This window comes from Callorhinus ursinus, unplaced genomic scaffold, assembly GCF_003265705.2.
Source record: "Callorhinus ursinus isolate GAN/ISIS: 27379988/994484 unplaced genomic scaffold, GSC_fseal_2.0 scaffold6, whole genome shotgun sequence".
NCBI lineage: Eukaryota > Metazoa > Chordata > Mammalia > Carnivora > Otariidae > Callorhinus > Callorhinus ursinus.
Window position 1 is genome coordinate 41,038,126 of NW_027397068.1, and position 19,545 is coordinate 41,057,670.

The following is a 19,545-nucleotide window of genomic DNA, read 5'->3' on the forward strand; positions in this document are numbered from 1 at the left end:
TACTTATCCACTTATTCATCCATTTATTCCCCCAACATTCACATACTTATTCATTCATACATTCACTCATCAAATGTTTACTGAGCACTTACTTGCTCCAGGCATTTCCTATGTTATGAGAATGAAAAAGATAGACCCAGATCAGCTCTCTATAATCTTTAAAGATTTGAGATTCTTTATAGTTTTTTCTTACTGCCACTGTCCACCTTCCATAGATCCTGAACATTTTGCTGAGATAGTAACTGGAAACTCCTTGTATATCTACTTTGCAACATTTTTTTTTTTAATTTGGATCTTTTCAGAAATCTCAACCTTGAAGTATGCATTTCTAAAAATACCAGTGGGGATGAACTGAAGTTACCAATTCAAATGCTTCTAATACTACTTTTCTTAGATTCATCCATTGCAATAATGTATCCACCCCTACTGATATTGTCCTATATTTTGTTAAAGAAAATGAGACTAGAGTTAATATTGTTACCAAAAGAAGTAACATCTATCTGAAGTAAATTGATGTGAGTTCTCAGAAGATTGCTGAAATAAAGTTGACCATTGAGTGCTTATAATTTGGCCTCTTTTCATTCATCAGTAAGTGTATATTGAACATTTTCCATGACAGTCAAGTGTGGAAGGTTAAAAATTAGACAAGGTCGGGTTCTACCTGCCAGGAGTTTAGCAAGTGTTAAGACAGACAAGGGAAGAATAACCACAACATTGTTTGCTAATTGTATGAAGACGTCATGCACAGACCACCGAGAGAATTTAGTGTGAGGAAGACACTTTAAACCAGGCAGCAGAACAGCACGTGTAAAAGCTTAGAGGATTAAAGAAGGCTGCATTTAAGAAATTGTAGGTCTAAGCATGTCCCTGAAGACAAAGGCACTTGTGGCAAAGTGGAGAAAGAAGAGATGAGAGAAGAAAAGACATCTCCAATGTCTGTAACTGTTAAAATGAGAAAGTCGGGCTTTCTAACAAATAACATGGCAACCAGAGCTGAATCTTACACAGAAGGATCTTGATCATATTTGTATTTTGGAAAGTTTATTTAAGTACCAGGGCACAGAAGTTGAGGCAGACTCAGAAACTCAATTAGAAAATCGTGCAGAAATCCAGGTTTCCGTAAAAAGAAGTGAACTCTGGGGATACCATGAAGAATAGAGACAAAAGGACGGAATTCAGAAGTATTCAGGATTTGGATGATTTGATGATTAAGCTGGGGGGGTGAAGAAGATTAATGATGTCATGATTAGAGGGTGGGGAAGGTCAATGATTTGATTATTAAAGTTCTAGCTCTAGAAAGTAGGTAGATGGTGTCATTCACCAAGACAGAATACTGAGGGAAAAAAGCAGGTTTGCTGGGGAAAATGATGCACTTAGTCACTAGAATAGCTTGATATGTACTTGAACAAAGTGATCACATCTTAGTTTTTAGCAATGTATAATCATTAATGCATATGCCAAATGTTTACATGCACACATACCACCCACATACACATATTTCACCCCATACATAAGAGGATGTGATTTATGTTAACATTGTTGACTAGATTCAGGAAGATTTAGTTGTTTACAAAATCAGTTTTTAATTTGAGCAGGATGCCATCATTGTGACTCTTGCAAACCAAGTAGCTAGATATATAGAGAGATTAATACAAGAATTTAATGTATATATACTCTTTGCAAGGCTAAACAAAACTCCTCTAAACATACTGGAAAGACATAAGCTGACATTTCGGAAAAGAGCGTGCAATGACTGACATTATACATTAGGTATATAATACTATTAATATGATTCCAAACTATTTTCTAAAAGCCTATTTAATAATAAAGAAAACAAAAAGATTCCATTCTAAAGAAATAGGTATTTATAAATTTTAACCATAGTTTAAATCAATTTTTATGTCACAATATGCTTTAAGACTCCTATTTTATTTTTGATGGTTAATGTCATTGCATAAAACTTTCAGTTTTCACTTACAGTGGCATAGGTAGATTGGGCTTATTATCAAGGAAAAAGCCCAGCCAAAGTTCAGTACTGGAAAATAGATCTTTTCAAAGGTCATCATCATTGGTCAATTGAAGTTTATCTGCCAAGTTTTCCATGAGTAAACAATTTGCTAAATTTATATTCTTTTATAGTGCAAGCAAATTAAAAAGGGGGACATTTAATGAAATTGTAATGATCAAAATGAAATAGTTTAGTGGAGTAGAAAAATAAATATTTTAATAATTTAAGTATAAGCTTTGTATTTCAAACATAATTCAATACTACTTATATTATTTTTATTACACATCTGAAAAATCTTTTAGTTTGATTTTATAATCCATCCACATATAAACATGAACTTTACATAAATGCATATACACCTGACCAAATACAGACTTTTGTTAAATATAGTACATTTTTCTCTTTGTTTTTGCTCTCCTCCTTGCTTTGTTTATGGGTATTACTTATCATCTCACATATTTACATATTTATATGAATATGTCCACCTTTTATAAAAGTATAGATTCTAGATTTTTCACCCTTAGTTAGGAAGTTCTTCATCACTAGCTTTTTTGTATAGTTTTCTAGGTTTTCAGTCAAGACCTTTTTGTTTTATTTTTTATATTTACATCTTTAATTCATCTGGAATTTACTCTTGTATACAATATAAACAAAGATGGTATACAATATCAAAATCATTGATATTCTTCTAGATGTATGACCATGTCCAGGTATTATTCATTAAATAATCTATTTTATCTTAATTGAAATGTTATCTTATTATATATTGTTATATTATTATTATTTACTAATATTTTTATTTATGTAATGTAATTTTTGAAAAAAAATATATTTGAATCTGTTTTTTAAAATTTTTACAAAAGAATTAATCATGCTGAGCAAAAATATGAGCATTTCTGTATTGTTGATAATAATGAAAAAAATGGAAGCAATATAAAGACCCATCATAAAAAGATTGGCTAAATAAACAATATAGTGAACTATAATACAGTAATGCAAATGTTGATGAAAACTTTTATTTATTGAAAGAAAAAAGTGCTCAAGAAGTTTTTATGAAAGAAATCAAATTATAAAGCATTCCTCAAAGCATAACCTCATGTAAAATTATACTACACTATTACATCAAACATGTGAAAGAAAGTTAGAAAATCATAATTATGATAAAAGTGATGGGATTGTATATTTTTCCTCTTTATACTTATTCATATTACTTTTATCCCTAGAACATACTTGTATATTTAAAAAAGAAGAACTCTGTCTTGCCAATTTCAAAGTAACTGGTCGATGAACACCTTGAATTATTACATTAGAGGTTTTTAAAAAGTTGGTAAGACACAGATGAGGCAAAATTAGGAAATCAATCACTTTTCTTTTTATTCTCTCCCAGTTGACTTGTAAGTGGTTCTTTAAGAATTCACTTAACTATCTCCTCTAAATGGAATTCCTTCCTGAAAATGTTCCCACTTTGGTCGCTGGGCTGTGGTATGGGCCAGTATATTACCTACGTACTATCATGATATAATGTGCACAGATCATAATTGTTCTTATATAACATACATATTTCTTACTACACTACATTGAATTTTCTTTCTGTTTCCCCCCCCCACTAGTCTCTATCACTACTACTTTCTCCTATATCTAGGTTAAAAAAGAGGCACTCAGTCCATGATTGATCAATGGCTGGGTGCATTATAAGAAATTTTGCAAATTATTAGAACAAAATTCATAATGGAAATCCTGAAAATAACTTCTCTCATAAGTTAAAGGTGCAAAATTAATTAATTGATTAACATTGCAAACTGAAGAATCAAGTGTCAAACAGGAACTACAAATCATTTTACCAACAGCCTTAATTTTTATTTGTCCAGTTGATTTTGCCAATGAACAGAATGATTCCTCACATGTAATAGTTATTAAGGGTGTTCAAAAATATACTAAAGTTCAACAAGTGGTAAATACCAGGTATTCAAATGTTCAATAGGAAAGAGCTGAAAATGAGTACACCAAAGAGCAACCCAGCTAAGTTGTAGTCATGTGCCATTCTCATTATGAATTCTTTCTTAACACAGCTCCCAACTTCAAACCAGGGCACCTCTGTTGCCTCACTTAGATAGCCTCGGGTGAGCTCTGAGTTCCTGGTAACTCCTCTCCCATATGCCCATATATGCATTTATTCCCTGTGATTTATTGAGTGCCTACAGGTGCCAAGCACTTTGCTACATTTTGGGGATCAAAAGGTGAGCAAATTTCTTTATAGCCTCTGCCTTCATTGGACCAAGACTAATTAGTAACAGAGATATCTATTAAATAATTATACAAACAGACAATTGCAATTATGATAAATGTTACAAAGGAGATGTATCTGCCATGTGAAAGCCTATATTGGGGCATTAACCATGGACTATGACAATTGAGCTGAAATCTGAGGGAGGAGTAGCAGTTGATCATCACAAGGACACCAAGTTCTTCTTCTCCTTTTATTCAGGTACTGGGACTTTCTGGGAACAAGTTTAAATGAGTCTGGTCCCTAAGGCTTTTCATAGCATATGACAAAAGGAAAAACTGTACTAAGTGTCCCAAGCATCTAAGTGGGACCCCTGGAGTTTGAATACATGTAGGAGATCAGATCTGACCTTGAAAATGTGTTGAAATAAAAATGTGATGAAACGAGGGCGAGAAGATGGCGACTTCAAACAATCCGCGGAAATTCAGCGAGAGGATCGCCCTGCACAACCAGAAGCAGGCAGAGGAGACAGCGGCCTTCGAGGAGGTCATGAAGGACTTGAGCCTGACGCGGGCCGCGCGGCTCCAGCTCCAGAAGTCTCAGTACCTGCAGCTGGGCCCAAGCCGTGGCCAGTACTAAGGTGGGTCCCTGCCCAACGTGAACCAGATCGGGAGTGGCACCGTGGATCTGCCCTTCCAGACACCCTTCCAGTCTTCGGGCCTGGACACCAGCCGAACCACCCGGCACCACGGGCTGGTGGACAGAGTATAACGGGAGCGTGGCCGGCTGGGCTCCCCACATCGCCGGCCCTTGTCAGTGGACAAACACGGACGGCAGGCGGACAGCTGCCTGTGCGGTACCGTGTACCTCTCGCCGCCCGCGGACACCAGCTAGAGAAGGACCAATTCTGACTCTGCCCTGCACCAGGGCACAATGACACCCACCCAACCAGAGCCCTTCACAGGCGGGTCCCAGGACGCACACCAGAAAAGAGTCTTACTATTAACAGTTCCAGGAATGGAGGAAACCACATCGGAGACAGATAAGAATCTTTCTAAGCAAGCATGGGACACCAAGAAGATGGGGTCCAGGTCCAAGTCCTGCGAGGTTCCTGGGATCAACATCTTTCCATCGTCTGACCAGGAAAACACTACAGCCCTGATCCATGCCACCCACAACACAGGGGGCTCCCTGCCTGACCTGACCAACATACGCTTCCCCTCCCCCTTCCCGACCCCACTGGACCCTGAGGAGCCCACCTTCCCCGCGCTCAGCAGCTCCAGCAGCACCGGCAACCTCGCAGCCAACCTGACTCACCTGGGCATCGGCGGCACCAGCCAGGGGATGAGCACGCCAGGCTCCTCACCACAGCACCGCCCGGCTGGTGTCAGCCCGTTGTCCCTGAGCACGGAGACAAGGAGGCAGCAGGCCCAGCAGGTGTCAACCCACCCTCTCCCAGCTGTCACCCATCACTCAGGCTGTGGCCATGGATGCCCTGTCTCTGGGGCAGCAGCTGCCCTACGCCTTCTTCACCCAGGCGGGCTCCCAGCAGCCTCGGCCGCCGCAGCCCCAGCCCCCTCCTCCACCGCCGCCCGAGTCCCAGCAACAGCCGCCCCCGCCACCCCTGCAGTCCCCCCCAGAGAACCCGGGCCAGCCGCCAATGGGGATCGACATTACCTCGCTGGAGCAGTTCAACATGATGGAGAATGCCATCAGCTCCAGCAGCCTGTACAGCCCAGGCTCGACGCTCAACTACTCACAGGCGGCCATGATGGGCCTCACGGGCAGCCACGGGAGCCTGCCAGACACTCAGCAGCTTGGCTACCCCAGCCACAGCAGCATCCCCAACATCATCCTCACAGTGACGGGAGAGTCCCCTCCCAGCCTGTCTAAAGAACTGACCAGCACACTGGCCGGGGTCGGTGACGTCAGCTTCGACTCCCGACAACCAGTTCCCCCTGGACGAACTCAAGATTGACCCCCTGACCCTGGACCGACTGCACATGCTCAACGACCCCGACATGGTCCTGGCCGACCCGGCCACCGAGGACACCTTCCGGACGGACCGTCTGTGAGCTGCACACCCGGCACATCGCCGCCCAGCCCCCGGCTCCATCACCCCGCCGGTCAGTGGTCCCGACGGTGTCTCCCTGAGCCCAGGGACGGCCGCGCTCCGTCCTTCGCAAACGGCCGAGCTTGTGATTCTGAGCTTGCAATGCCGCCAAGCGCCCTCTGCCCACCCGCCCGCCCCCCCCAGCTGTCCACCTCCCTCGGGAGGCCGCGTGTCACCCCCGCGGAACTCCCTGCGCGTGATCTCTCGCCCCCACCCTGGGCCATGAGTCGTCCCCGTGTAAGATGCGGAAAGCTTTGGGCAGGGCCACCGGCCTGGAGGGGGCGCTGTGGTCCACAGCGGCGGTGGGCTGAGGTGCATTTTCCGACTGTTGTCCAGCTCTCACGGCCTTCCTTCGCTCCTGTTCCCCCCCCTACCCGCCCGGCCACCCCCCAGCCTGAGGTTAGGTAGCTAGCCAGCCGCCCCCCTCCCCCCTCCTCCCAATGGGAGAAGGTGCCAGAGAGAGGGGCAGACACAAAGTGAAATAAACACTATTTTGACTGCTGTCTTAAAAAAAAAAAAAATGTGATGAAACGATGCGTGAAAGATTTTCTGTGGTCTCCAGAAAAAGTAGAGCAGGAGAACATTTTTCCTGGTTAATTCATCCCTATCCAATGGTACAGAAATGTCCCATTCTCACAATTAAGTCACTATAGAAGCTGATTTTTAGTGAGATGAGTCCTGATATGATTATTATCTCCTATTTCCAGAGTGAACCACCCCTTGGGATCGTGAAAATTCCTTTGCTCTATTTCTAGCTAAAGTTTCTTTTAATTAAATTATTCAAGCATTTAAATGCTGGAAGAGACTGAAATGAACCGAGTCGAAATATATTGGTCCCTGGAAGAACAAAATCTTTTATAAATAAATAAAGATACATTTCATGTTTTAACCCACACTCACAGGATTTAAGTCTTTAGACTAAGCCTGATTAGTAGATAGGTTTCTGACCTATTCAGCTGAGATCAGATCCTGCACTAGAGAGGGCTGTGGCAGACAGATTCTAAGATGGCCTCTCTAATATCCACCACCTGGCATTTATGCCTTGCATAACCTCCTCCTCTTGAGTGTGAACGTGTCCTGAGACTAGCTTCTAATCAGTAAGATGCAGCAAAGGGATGCATATATAATTACCTTACATAAGATCATAACATCTGACTTGCCTCCGAGACTCTCCTGCTGGTGGTCATGTTGGGAAGCACCATAGCAAGAAATTAGAGACAACCTTTAGGAATTGACAGCAACCTCCGGTCAACAGGGTCTTCTAGGGACCAACAAGAAACTGAGGCCAGTTCTACCGTCACAAGGAATTGAATTCTGTCAACAACAACCGGAGCTTGGAAGAAGATTTGTTCCCCATTTACCCCTTAAATGAGACCTCACCCCAATTGACACGCCTTTGTTATTGCATGTTTTAGAGACCTTGAAGTGGAAAATCCAAGTCAATCATGCGGGACTCCTGACACACAGAGACTGTGAGATACTACCTGCTATTTTAAGCTACTTATTGTGTGGTAATATTGTTACACAGTAACAGAAAAGTTATGTAAAGCTAATCTGAATTAACCCTGGAAAGACCCTCCTTACCCTAGTCATTTGTACAAGTTCTTAGAGCTGGAAGAAAGAATTAAATTATTTAGGACTTTCATAATTTGTGTAAAGTACTAAAATGAAATTAGTATGTGAAAAAAAATTGAAAAGTAAAAGGTCAATGTTTTTAATAATAAGATTTTACTGTAAATTTTAAATCTGAAAAATGCAAATGCCAATAATTTGAGAATAACCAAGAGCACCAGACTGGGTAGAATAGTTATACTTTATTCATAAGACATGGGGGGAGCAGGGGAAGAACAATGGGACAATTGCCCCCGCTGTATACTCTGTAAGTTAGAAGATTACAATCTTTATTACATGAGAAAACAAAAATAAAATAATTTTATGTGTTATTGATCATATGTACGTCTGATTCATACACGCATCTACGCAGATGTATGATTCGTCGGATCTCCCACATCTTGTATTTGATCAATATAAGAGAGAAGAAATAGGTTAATATTTGTGTTGTCCTGGTATGTATCAGGTAGTGTCCGGCACTTTCATATACACACCCTGTGACCTGTCATTATAAATTTTCTATTGTAGATAACGAAACTGCTTTTCAGAAAAGTAACGTAAGTCACATGGTGAGTGTAGGGGAGGGCGGCAGTTTAAATCTATTACTGTCTGATCTCACGTAGTTTTTTAACGGAACATTCCCAATACACAAAGCTGAGAGTTAGGCAGTAAGCATGAGCCCAGAATCAAGGCTGGCATGCCTTCTAATTGGTTTGGTGGGTTTTGTTTTGTTTTTTTGTTTTTTTGATCAGACAGTGCCATTGCTTTACCTGTTAATAAAAGTTTGAAATATCACATTTACCTATGCTCAAAATACACTACCATTTGAAATTAGCAGGTTAGAAATTAGTATGATTAATATGATTAATTTCTGATTAAAGGCTAAAAAAATAATGTACAGCCTATGGAGAAGCATTTTCTTTTTCTCCTTGGCTCTTTCAACTTGTTAAGTCAAGAGCTGCGAAACCTAAGGTCAGTGTTCTACAAGACAAAGGGTCACTATAAAGACAATGGTGACCTGCTATTTTTAAGCTTGAAAATAAAAGAGGAAATTGTGTTAAATCTTAACAGGAGAGATTTAGGAGAGGACATCTTGACATAAGTATTTTTAGACACAAATAGCTTTCTAAAGAAAATGTTGAGTACCCTTACATGGAAATATTTAACCATGAGAAAGATATTCATTTTCTTTGACATTTCTTACAGTGAAAGTATATTTCTGCTCAGGGACAGGAGAAAGACTAGAAGTAGTTTCCAGGCACATAATTTTATAACATGAATAACTCTTGCATTTTAACATGAAATTGTTTGAAATGACCTTGAAACCTGTTCCAACTCTATTTTCTTACAATTCCACTTCTTTTATTATCATGATATTTCTTTCTCATCATAAAAATAAAATCAATAACTGAACACAGCATAAAAGTAAAATTAGACGCCCTGAGTATCAAGGGAAAGTGGTACATTTAGTGAATAATGACCAAAATTAGTGTGAAAGGCAACTGCATCCTCCTTCACTTACAAAGGTATTGGAAAATTCCATACACTGACCAAATCTAAGGCTCATATGGTGTGCCAGCATGTGTGCTAGAAAAGTGTGACTTTTAAGTGGTCAACTAATGCCAGAGTTTTCATGAGCTAAATCCCAACCTACATTTACAGTAGGAAACATTTCTAGTTCCAGTTGAAATAAACTTAGAGATTTTCCAGCAGTTGTTTGAATAAATGTATTTAAAAATATATTTGCAAGTTTTTATGCTTCCTAATTACTATAAGGAATGCAAAATTCATCATCTTAAGGAGAGAACATAACCCCTTTTAGCACTAATCAATCAATGTCATCAACATTATTAATCAACTATTTTATTCTGCTTAATAACTTCATTTACTCAGTTTAGATGCTTTTTCGCACTTATAAATGATCAGTTATCATTAATTTGTATTTATGAAATACAAATACAAACCAAAAAAAACTGGTTTTCCAACTCTTTTATGTTAAGCATTGAGATAGCTTGAAGTCTGTTATGGAGACACATGTGTCCAATCACTTTGAAAGTGTCAAATCTAATATTAGATACCCAGTGAAGTTCAATAAATACAAATTAATGATAACTGATCATTTTTAAGTGTGAAAAAGCATCTAAAGATCATACAATTTGTATCCATTTTAAAATCCAAGTCTTTATAAACAATCACAGAAATATCATTAAAGGGTGAAAAATTCTTTTTAGGATTTTACAGGATCGAGAGTATTTGCCACTATATAGATGTGATGAATTGGAGTCTGATGGCACACAATTAACCCAACATCATGAACACTTTTTTCTAAAAGGACTCAAACACACTGTTTAAAGAGTCAAATAAAATGCAAATAATAATAAATTATTCTTTCTTTTGTCTTCTTTCCCAGGTTATCCATTGGCTTATTTATTTCAGTTGAAAAATTAGAGTCTAAAACCAAAAGCAGAATTTTTCTCTAAGCAGTCCTTAAATACCACAGTATATTCTTAAAGTGTGGTCCATGGACCAGCAGCATTCTCAGCACCGGAGAGTGGGTTAGAAATGCAGATTCTCAGACCCCACCCCAAACCTACTGAACCAGAACCTGCCTTTTAACAAAATTCCCAACTGATTCATATGCACATCAGTTTGGAAAGGATTGGTCTAAGTATGTATACCTCACTTCCTACCTCGAACTCTCCACCATTCATAGAACATAAGTATTACCATAGGGCAATATTTAGTTATGTTTTTTAATAACCTCAGATTGATCCTTTCAATATTAATTCAAAGATATATGATGTATAAATTTAGAAAAACAAAACACGTTTGCACAATTATTTGAGAATAAAAATGTCATTCCTAGCTGTTGACCTTAAGCTATTATATTTAAAATAAATGTTTTAAAAATTATTTTAATTATATTTATCAAAAAATTTCTCTACAACAATATTATACTTTTATGTGATATGCTGACCAAATAATTTCTTTTAGTGCTTCATGACAGGGTCTCATATGTTGTAGGAACTCAATATTTATTAAAATAAAAACTTTACATTCATATCTTATTCTATGCATCACAAATCAAATTTATGTACCTGTCATATTTGCTTGTATGCATTTATACTAAATAAATGCTATACAAATGTTACATATTTATGATTTTTCTACCACTTACAATTTTGCTCTGTTATTGTATTATTTCCTTTCTGAAAATTTTCCTTTCATATTCATCAACAAATGTATATCTACCTGCACTTTGCCATGTAGTGGAAACTAATGTTTTCAGGCAGAACTAAGGCAACCTTGTTTTCCTGCAAATCTAATTTTATGTTTACTTAATTCCAAGTTTCTCTTTTCTAACTTTCATTACTTCAACAATTTTAATTAATCTCATTTGTCATACCTTCCTGTATTCTACACTCTCACCACTTTTGTTCTTGAATTGGCCTTATTGGGAAGATGTTTAAGCATGAAGTTTGTGTCAGTACTTTAAAATCTGCAGGAATTTCATGCGAGGATACTTTAGAAGTTCTAAATGAGAGAAAGAATATCTCAGAATCTGAATTTAAAAGCGAGACATATTTATTTTGTTTGAACAGCAAGCAAAGTGATCACACATTTTTCACCCACCTCAAACAGATCATGTTTAGCTGACATGACTGTGGGTTTCCATGAAATTAATCTCTGACCTGATTTTTTTTTAATGATGCAGTGTCAGTTTTCTATTAATAGGCTCTTATCTAGAGGAAAATGTGCATAGCTTCCTGGTGTGTGCAAACCTAGGAAGGTGAAGGATACCCATTCCAAAGAAGGACAAGATGTCCTGGGCTAAGAACTAAGGGAGCCTTTTGAAGAAGTTCCCTTTGCAATCATCTAGACAGTGTGGACAATATGTATTATATATTGTGTGTAGCTGACTAGATAAATATGCAAATGTTATTGATCATAGAACAAGTCACAATTTGTGTTTCATAAATGCGCACAGTATTGAATGTAATGAGAATCATTGTAGAGATATTTTTTTAAGATTTTATTTATTTCTGCAAGAGAGAGAGTGAGCACAAGCGGGGGGAGGGACAGAGGGGGAAGCAGACTCCCCACTGAGAAGGGGACCCTGGGATCGTGACCCGAGCCTAAGGCAGATGCTTAACTGATTGAGCCACCCAGACACCCCATTGTAGAGGTATTAAGAAGGAATAAATATTGCACAAACTACAACCCTCTTTCCTAAGATTTGCAATTATCCATTGGTGACAAATACAAACCAAAACAAAGCGTCTAACTTTGCTGATTATTAAGGGGAAAATGTTACTTACTAGAAAACTCAGTTTATTGGAAGGAAAGTCAGCATACATTTCTGCAAAAAGAATAACCTAGTTAATTATTAATCTATTATTAATTGTCCCAATAATGAGCTCTGTGACCTTGAAAACAGGGCTCCTTTTTAGCCTCAGGTCTCTCATATAAAAGGGAGACTTATTTATTTTACTTAAAAAATGATTTATATAAAAATATTTTGGGAAAAATAAATTTGCAATTCTTCTATGTCAATTTTATATGTACCCTCTGAAAATGTGTCTCTTAGTGTAAAAGAAAGATTTACAGTAATCAGAGAGCAGTATATTTGTTTTCTACTGCTGACATAACAAATGAACAAAAACTCAGTAGCTCAAGGGGAAGAATGAAGGGGAGTAAGTCAGAGGGGGAGACGAACCATGAGAGACGATGGACTCTGAAAAACAAACTGAGGGTTCTAGAGGGGAGGAGGGTAGGGGGATGGGTTAGCCTGGTGATGGGTATTAAAGAGGGCACATTCTGCAGGGAGCACTGGGTGTTATGCACAAACAATGAATCACGGAACACTACATCAAAAACTAATGATGTAATATATGGTGATTAACATAACAATAAAAAATTTAAAAAAAACTCAGGAGCTCGAAATAACACAAATTTATTTTCTTACAGTTCTGTGACTCAGAAGTCCAACATGGGTCTCAAGGGGCTAAAATCAATGTGTCTGCAAGGCTACATTCCTTTCTGGGGGCTGCAGAGAAGAATCAGTCTCCTTACCCTTTCCAGGTTCTACAGGCTACGGTGTTCCTTGGCTCACAGCCTCTTCCCGCACCCTTAAAGCCACTAGTGGCCAGTAAGTCCTGACATCACATCTCCCTCTAACCACCACCAAGAACATTCTCCACTTTTAAGGACTCATGTGGTTAGATTAGGCCCACCCAGAGAATCGAGGATAACCTCTCCATCTCTAGGTACTTGATTTAATCACACCTGCAAACTCCCTTTTGCCTTGTAAGATAACACATTCACAGAATCTGAGGGTTGAGGCATGGATATCCTAGAGGGCCATTTTTCTATATGCCATAACTAATATTCTATCTACTCTTTACCAATACACATTATGTGAGCACTTCTCTGTGCAAAGTGTTGCTTAAACCTGCTCAGTAGAGCAAAGTATTGTGTGGAGATCCTACACATTGAAATTCCCTGGCCCACAACCAGGACACTTTTTAAGCACACTAACTAAAAAAAATTCTCATTCACATTTGCAAAATCTCCAAGTGGGGTGTAATTGAGATTTTGCTTCAGTGAGTCCTTTGACAGCAGGAATTTCTTCTTCCTCTCCCTCTTCTTCTTCTTTTCCTTCTCCTCCTTCTTTCTTCTACTTCTCTGTTCTTTCCTTCTCCTCCTCCCCCTCCCACTCCCCCTCCTCCTTCTTCTACTTTTTCTTCTTTTTTTTCAATGAGCATCTCTCCAGTGACTAGAATACTTTTATAATAGTCAACATTCCTTAAAAATTTTTGAATAAATAAAGTATTGAATATGTGGATAAATGACTGATAAAGTTGTAGAGGTATAACAATTTTTCAATTGGCTAACATCATACTGAATATGTCTGAAGCAGTGGTACACTGAACGAGTTAACCATTAGTCACTGGGTTGTATAGTGTTATAGATTTACTTTAGTAATCATGTGGAAGATGGATTAGAGGTTAGGAGATTGCATGGATTCTTATGTAACACTGTAACAGTTAGTGTAACAGTTATGTGTTGCTGCATAACAAAACAACCCAAAATTTAGCAGCCTGAAACAACAATAATCACTTATTTTGCTCAGAAATATGTGATTAGATTAGAGTTCAGCAGGCATGGCTTGTCTTTGCTCCACAAGTATCACCCAGGGTGACTCATCTGGGGACGGCAGGATCCATTTTCAAGATGGCTTACTCACATGTCTGAAAAGTTGGTGCTGGCTGTTGACTGAGAGCTCAGCTGAGTTTATCAGCCAAGGACCTTGTTTCCTCTCCTTATGGGCCTCACTATAGGGTGACTCAAATTTTTTACAGCATGGTTTCAAAAGTGAATATCCCAAGACAGCAAGACAGACATGCCTGGCATTTTTATGATCTATCTTTGAAAATCATATAGTATCATTTTCATTGTATTTTATCTGTTGAGGTAATCATCACATGGGTTTCTCTGGATTCAAGAGAAGGGAAAATAGACTCCACTTCTCGGTGGAAAAAGAGTCAAGTTCACATTGTAAGAAGAGCACATGAGATGGGAAATATTGCTATTGCCTCTGGTGAAAAATATGGTGTGTCGCATACAGGGATCCAAATATGAAATGATAGGAGCTAAATTAAAGCAGGAACAGTGGGAATAAAGAGGAAAATATGGAATTAAGCAATGAGGAATCCAAAATTTAGAGACTGAGCAAATGGGAAAAAGATAAGACTCCATAGGGTCAGAGGAATAGTTGAATGGAAAAAAGTTAATGAGTTTCAGTATGCTCATGCTGAACTCCTGGCCTCCATACACTTTCTTTCAATAATATCTGTTGAACAATCTCTTTTTTATATCAGGTTATGCTGGGTCTAAATGTCTACGTTTGAGTTGCTACCTATACAGCTTCAGATAAGGGTCATTATACATTGAGGATTACTTCTTTATCTCTGAGAAGTCCTTACTATTCTATTCCTTCCTTCCTGTTCTCCCAAATACCCATTTTATGTATCTTGTGGGGATACATCAATTTCTTCTGAAAAACAAGCTAGGGCATTTCTGGTAGATAGCCCTGAGGTCACACTTTCTCCATGTTTTTTTACTAGATCTCAATGATAATATATATATATTACCCTCTGAGTGAGCAAGGCATCTTCTTCATGCTGAATTCACCTTTTGAACACAGAGCATAGTGCTATGAAATAAATATACATTGATGATAGAACCATAGAATATCAAAGCTAAAAATAAGAAAAATGATCATAGCTGTATTGTTCATAAAAGCCCTTCAATTTTAAAACATTCAAATGGATAAATAAGTTATGACATTCATACAGTGGAAACTGTGCAGCAAGAAGAGCATGAACTACAACTACATACAACAAAGCAGGTGAGTGTTACAGAGTGTTGAATTAATGCAGCAAGACACAGAATAATGCATGCTGTGCGGTTCCATTTATGTAAAGAACAAACTTGGCCAAACTAAACTATATTGTTTATAGATGTGGAGGTCATAAAGCTATAAAACAAAGTAAGAAAACTGTTATAAAAAGAAGTCAGAATAGTTGTTCCCTGTGGAGAAAGGGTTGGAGAAAAAGGAATCTTGATTGGAAAGCAAAACCAAACTGAGAGTCACTGGGTGGGCGGCAGATGGGAATATCCTTCAGAGGTGATGGAAAATATTGTTTCCTGCACTGGGTACTGGTTATGTGGATGTCAACTCCATTATTGTTTAGTAAATGATATATAAATATATATGATTTATGCAGCTTTCAGTACATATATTTTACAAAAAGTTTTTTTAATATTTTAAAAACTGTGATGACTCATAATATTGTTTTAACTCTGAACTGATGAGATGGCTGGTCTCTTGAAAACTAAGTGGGATAGTGTTATTAAAAAATTGCCACAGTTATCTAATTTATTTTCACTTAGAGTTCTTGTGCATTTTAGTTTCTAGTTCAGTGTTAGCTAACAACTTAATTCTAAGTGGGTTCCTACAAGATCGGAAAACATATTTGTCATTTTGGTAGGGTTACAAGGAATTAAAGAAACACTGGAAATACTTTAACCAGACGTGTGGAGTTCAATATGTCTTAATATAGGGTGTCTATGAAGTAAAGAAATATAACTCACTCCCAGGTTTATTATTTAGCTTCTGTAAAACTGTATGAGGCAATTTTGCAAAGTACTGTCTTTCAGTTTACCTATCAGAGATGTTTCCATCTGGGCCTGTCTTCAAATTATGTTGTCACTTCTTAACTCATTAGCTGAAGGACACAGAAAATAAGCCATCACCTTTCACTGATTTTTCTCCAGGGCAAATTGTGTCATTCCATTCGGTTTGTGAATCTCTTTGTCTCACACTTCCTTAAAATCATCATCTTTTTTTTTTCCTTTCTACTATAGAATTATAAATGCAAATTAAGAAAGCCCAATATAATTATATTTCAGGAACGATTTCATTCTATTCCAAATAACTTTTGAATCATTGAAATAGATGGCATATTTAGTATGCTAACTCTTAGTTGGTAACTTAATTGGTAACTCGTAATGGTAACTGATTTAGTATACTAACTCTTAGTTGGTAACTGGTAACTTTGTTGGAAAATATTAAAAAGACTTTCCCACTAATCCAAATCCCTTATATTGATCTAAAAGACTCTTCTATGTAGAACTGGAGAATAAATAATCCAGCAGTTTCTCATAGTTGAGTACTTTGATCCCACCTCCTTTGCAACGATTAGCAACCTAGGCTCACCTTTATCTTAGGTTCTTGTTGGTTAACTAGGGTGTAGTTAGTATCCCCATAGGAAAATGTCTGTGGTTGTTTATGAAGTCAAAATTATGTGAGGGGTACTACTGTATGCTAATTATCCTGCAGTGTCTTGGATGGACCTTTGACTAATCCTCTTGCCCCAGATGCCAACAGAGATGTCTCCTCCAGCTTTGATCTCTGGCATAGAACACGAGACCAAGATATTAACTTAGTAAAAATATATCAAATAATTGTTTGCTAAATATATTAACCTGGAATTTTTAGGATCTAGGGATGTTAGTAAAAACTTAATTCTTTGCTTTTCCTTTATGCCCCTGTTCTTTCATTTAGAGTTATCCTTCAAGTTACATATTAATTCATACTCTAGCTCTTTCATATGTGTAAATATTTTCTACATTAAACTTGAGTGATGAGAAACCAAGGAATCTATCTCATGATTTTTATATATAATTTCATCTATTCTTCTTTTAGGCAACTTAGAACTAGCAGCCTTGTATCATATAGTTATTTATACAATTACAAATCTTTCCTTGAGGGCCAGATGAATATATATTTCACAGTTCACCCTCAGAGTTAGCATAGTTACTGGCCAAAGCAAATACTTGAAATATATGTGCTTCTTAAGTGAATATCTTTGAGGATGTCAACAGTTTTGCTCCTTTCCAACCATTAGTGAATGGCAGAGTGAAGGGACAAAGATAAGAATACCATGCTCCAAAACACCTGGGTATTGAGAGCCTATGTCACTCAAAGACAGGGACCCTGGCTAGATTATGGTTATAACAAGTCAATTCTAGTCACAACCTACAAAGTTTATGAATCCCGGGAGACTGGGCAGAAACTGAATAGTAAACCTGTTCTACTTAATTCAAGAGATAAATAAAACTTCTGGTAGCTCTCAAAACTATTATTTCTAATATAACCCTTTCAGTCACTATGAGCAAAGTCTTTAGAGCATTCTGCTGACTTACTGCTCAAATCTAGCTATTTCTGCTACCCTACGTACTTCCTCATCATGTCTTCTGAACCTTGGACTAAAGATCATGTCTCTTCATCTGTTCCTTGACAAAGGCCTTTCCCTAGTATCTCAAAAATTCTCTTGCCTTGCTTCAGTGCTTAATACGGTGCCTTTAGAGAACCATAGCAAGACCACTGGCCTAAACACTAGTTCTCATAGTACTTAGAAAAAGGGTGACCACAAAATTAGTTTTTAATAGCTTATTTCTCATTATTAACCTGAAGAAAGTTACTTAGTGACTACCTGTCTTGATGGTATTATTTCATTATTTGTTCATGAATTGGAAATAGCATTCCAAAAATACAAACTGAGATCAAAGTAGAATGGGGATCAAAAGCAGCAATGGACACACAAATACTGGGAGCATACTCACATAGGAGGGCCAGAAACTAGAGGTTGTAATAAACTACAAGTTCAAAATAAATCATGAGTATAAGGTATCCATCCTTTTTAATGACATAGCAGTAGAGTGCCTTAAAAAAACTAGAGTCTTTAAACCAGGATCTTTACCCAATTGCTTAGCCTGGTAACTCTGTACCTTGGTCATCCTAGGGCCTTATCCCACAGATCACTAATTCTCACCTACCACCCATCTCTTCTTCCTTCATCTCTTCATTGATAAATCTACTCTTGATCTCCTTACTTTGGCGAGCCATTTCACCTTCTGACAATGGCATGTGCACTGCAAATCATCACAGTGAAGAATAGGACACTCTATTACTCTGAAGTTATTTTTTAAGCAAGTTTCAATGTGTGTTCAGTGATCATAATATTTATGGTCAATAGCATGACTTTGTCAACTGAAACACTCATCATTCCTAAATCCAAACTGGAGTTATATATTTTTATATCTGTCTAGTCTTCAGTCTAATGATGATTTTTTGCTCTTTCCTGCTTGTTTTTCAATCTACTATATTAGAATCAGGGACTTTGTGTTATTCCTCTTCATGTCCCTGCTGTCTGGTGCATAATAGGTTCTAAAATATTGACTACAGCTGAACCTCTGACATGACCTCCTGCTGTATAAATCTAATTATAGGTTGATAATTAATACCACAGGGTATATAATTTTGTTATATTTCAAATGGGTGTATTTTGTTTGCTCACTTCTCTCTAAAAGCGATGCCTAATGCTTCTGCATATTTAAATTCACAAGCTTGGCATTTTACCATACTTGGTAACGTATAGATTTTATACCATATTCTTTTCCCCCAGGCAATTATACATAAGTTAAATAAGAATAACGATGGATAAAAATAATAGCTCTGGCACTGGAGGTCAAAGAAATGTCACTTTATAATTACCATTTTGTCTTGATGTTATATCAAATGTCTACTACAAACAGAAAATTCTCTTAGTCATATGATGATTTTATTTTAATAGGCAACAATAAATTTTCCAGAGAAAACTTGCTAACAATATTTTGAAGGTCTAAATAAGTGGAAAATGATTCTCTCACATCCATAAGCTCATTAATGCCCTGAGTTATATTATATTATATTATATTATATTATATTATATTATATTATATTATATATTAGGATCTCTCTTTCTTTTGTTTTTCCCAACATTTCAGAAACCTGTGTCAGGGAGAGGGGGAGGATACAGCAATGAGTAGCAATGAGAAAACCTGTTTATAACAAGCAGGTTGCTGAACAAACATAAATTATCTGTTCTTCTAGATTAAACGATTGTATCTTTAATTTGTTTAAGTGAAGACCACATACGCCAGCCCTTGCCACAGGTACCAAACTAGGAAATATCTAAACCA

At 37.6% G+C, this 19,545-nt stretch overlaps 1 protein-coding gene and 1 pseudogene across 2 annotated transcripts in view; one reads left to right on the plus strand and one right to left on the minus strand.

Moving 5' to 3' along the window:
* The window catches only part of TRDN (triadin), a 356,769-nt gene that overhangs the window by 329,308 nt on the left and 7,916 nt on the right, over positions 1–19,545 (minus strand). The gene's annotated exons all lie outside the window — the stretch shown is intronic.
* LOC112819409 (CREB-regulated transcription coactivator 1 pseudogene) lies at positions 4,573–8,209 on the plus strand (annotated as a pseudogene).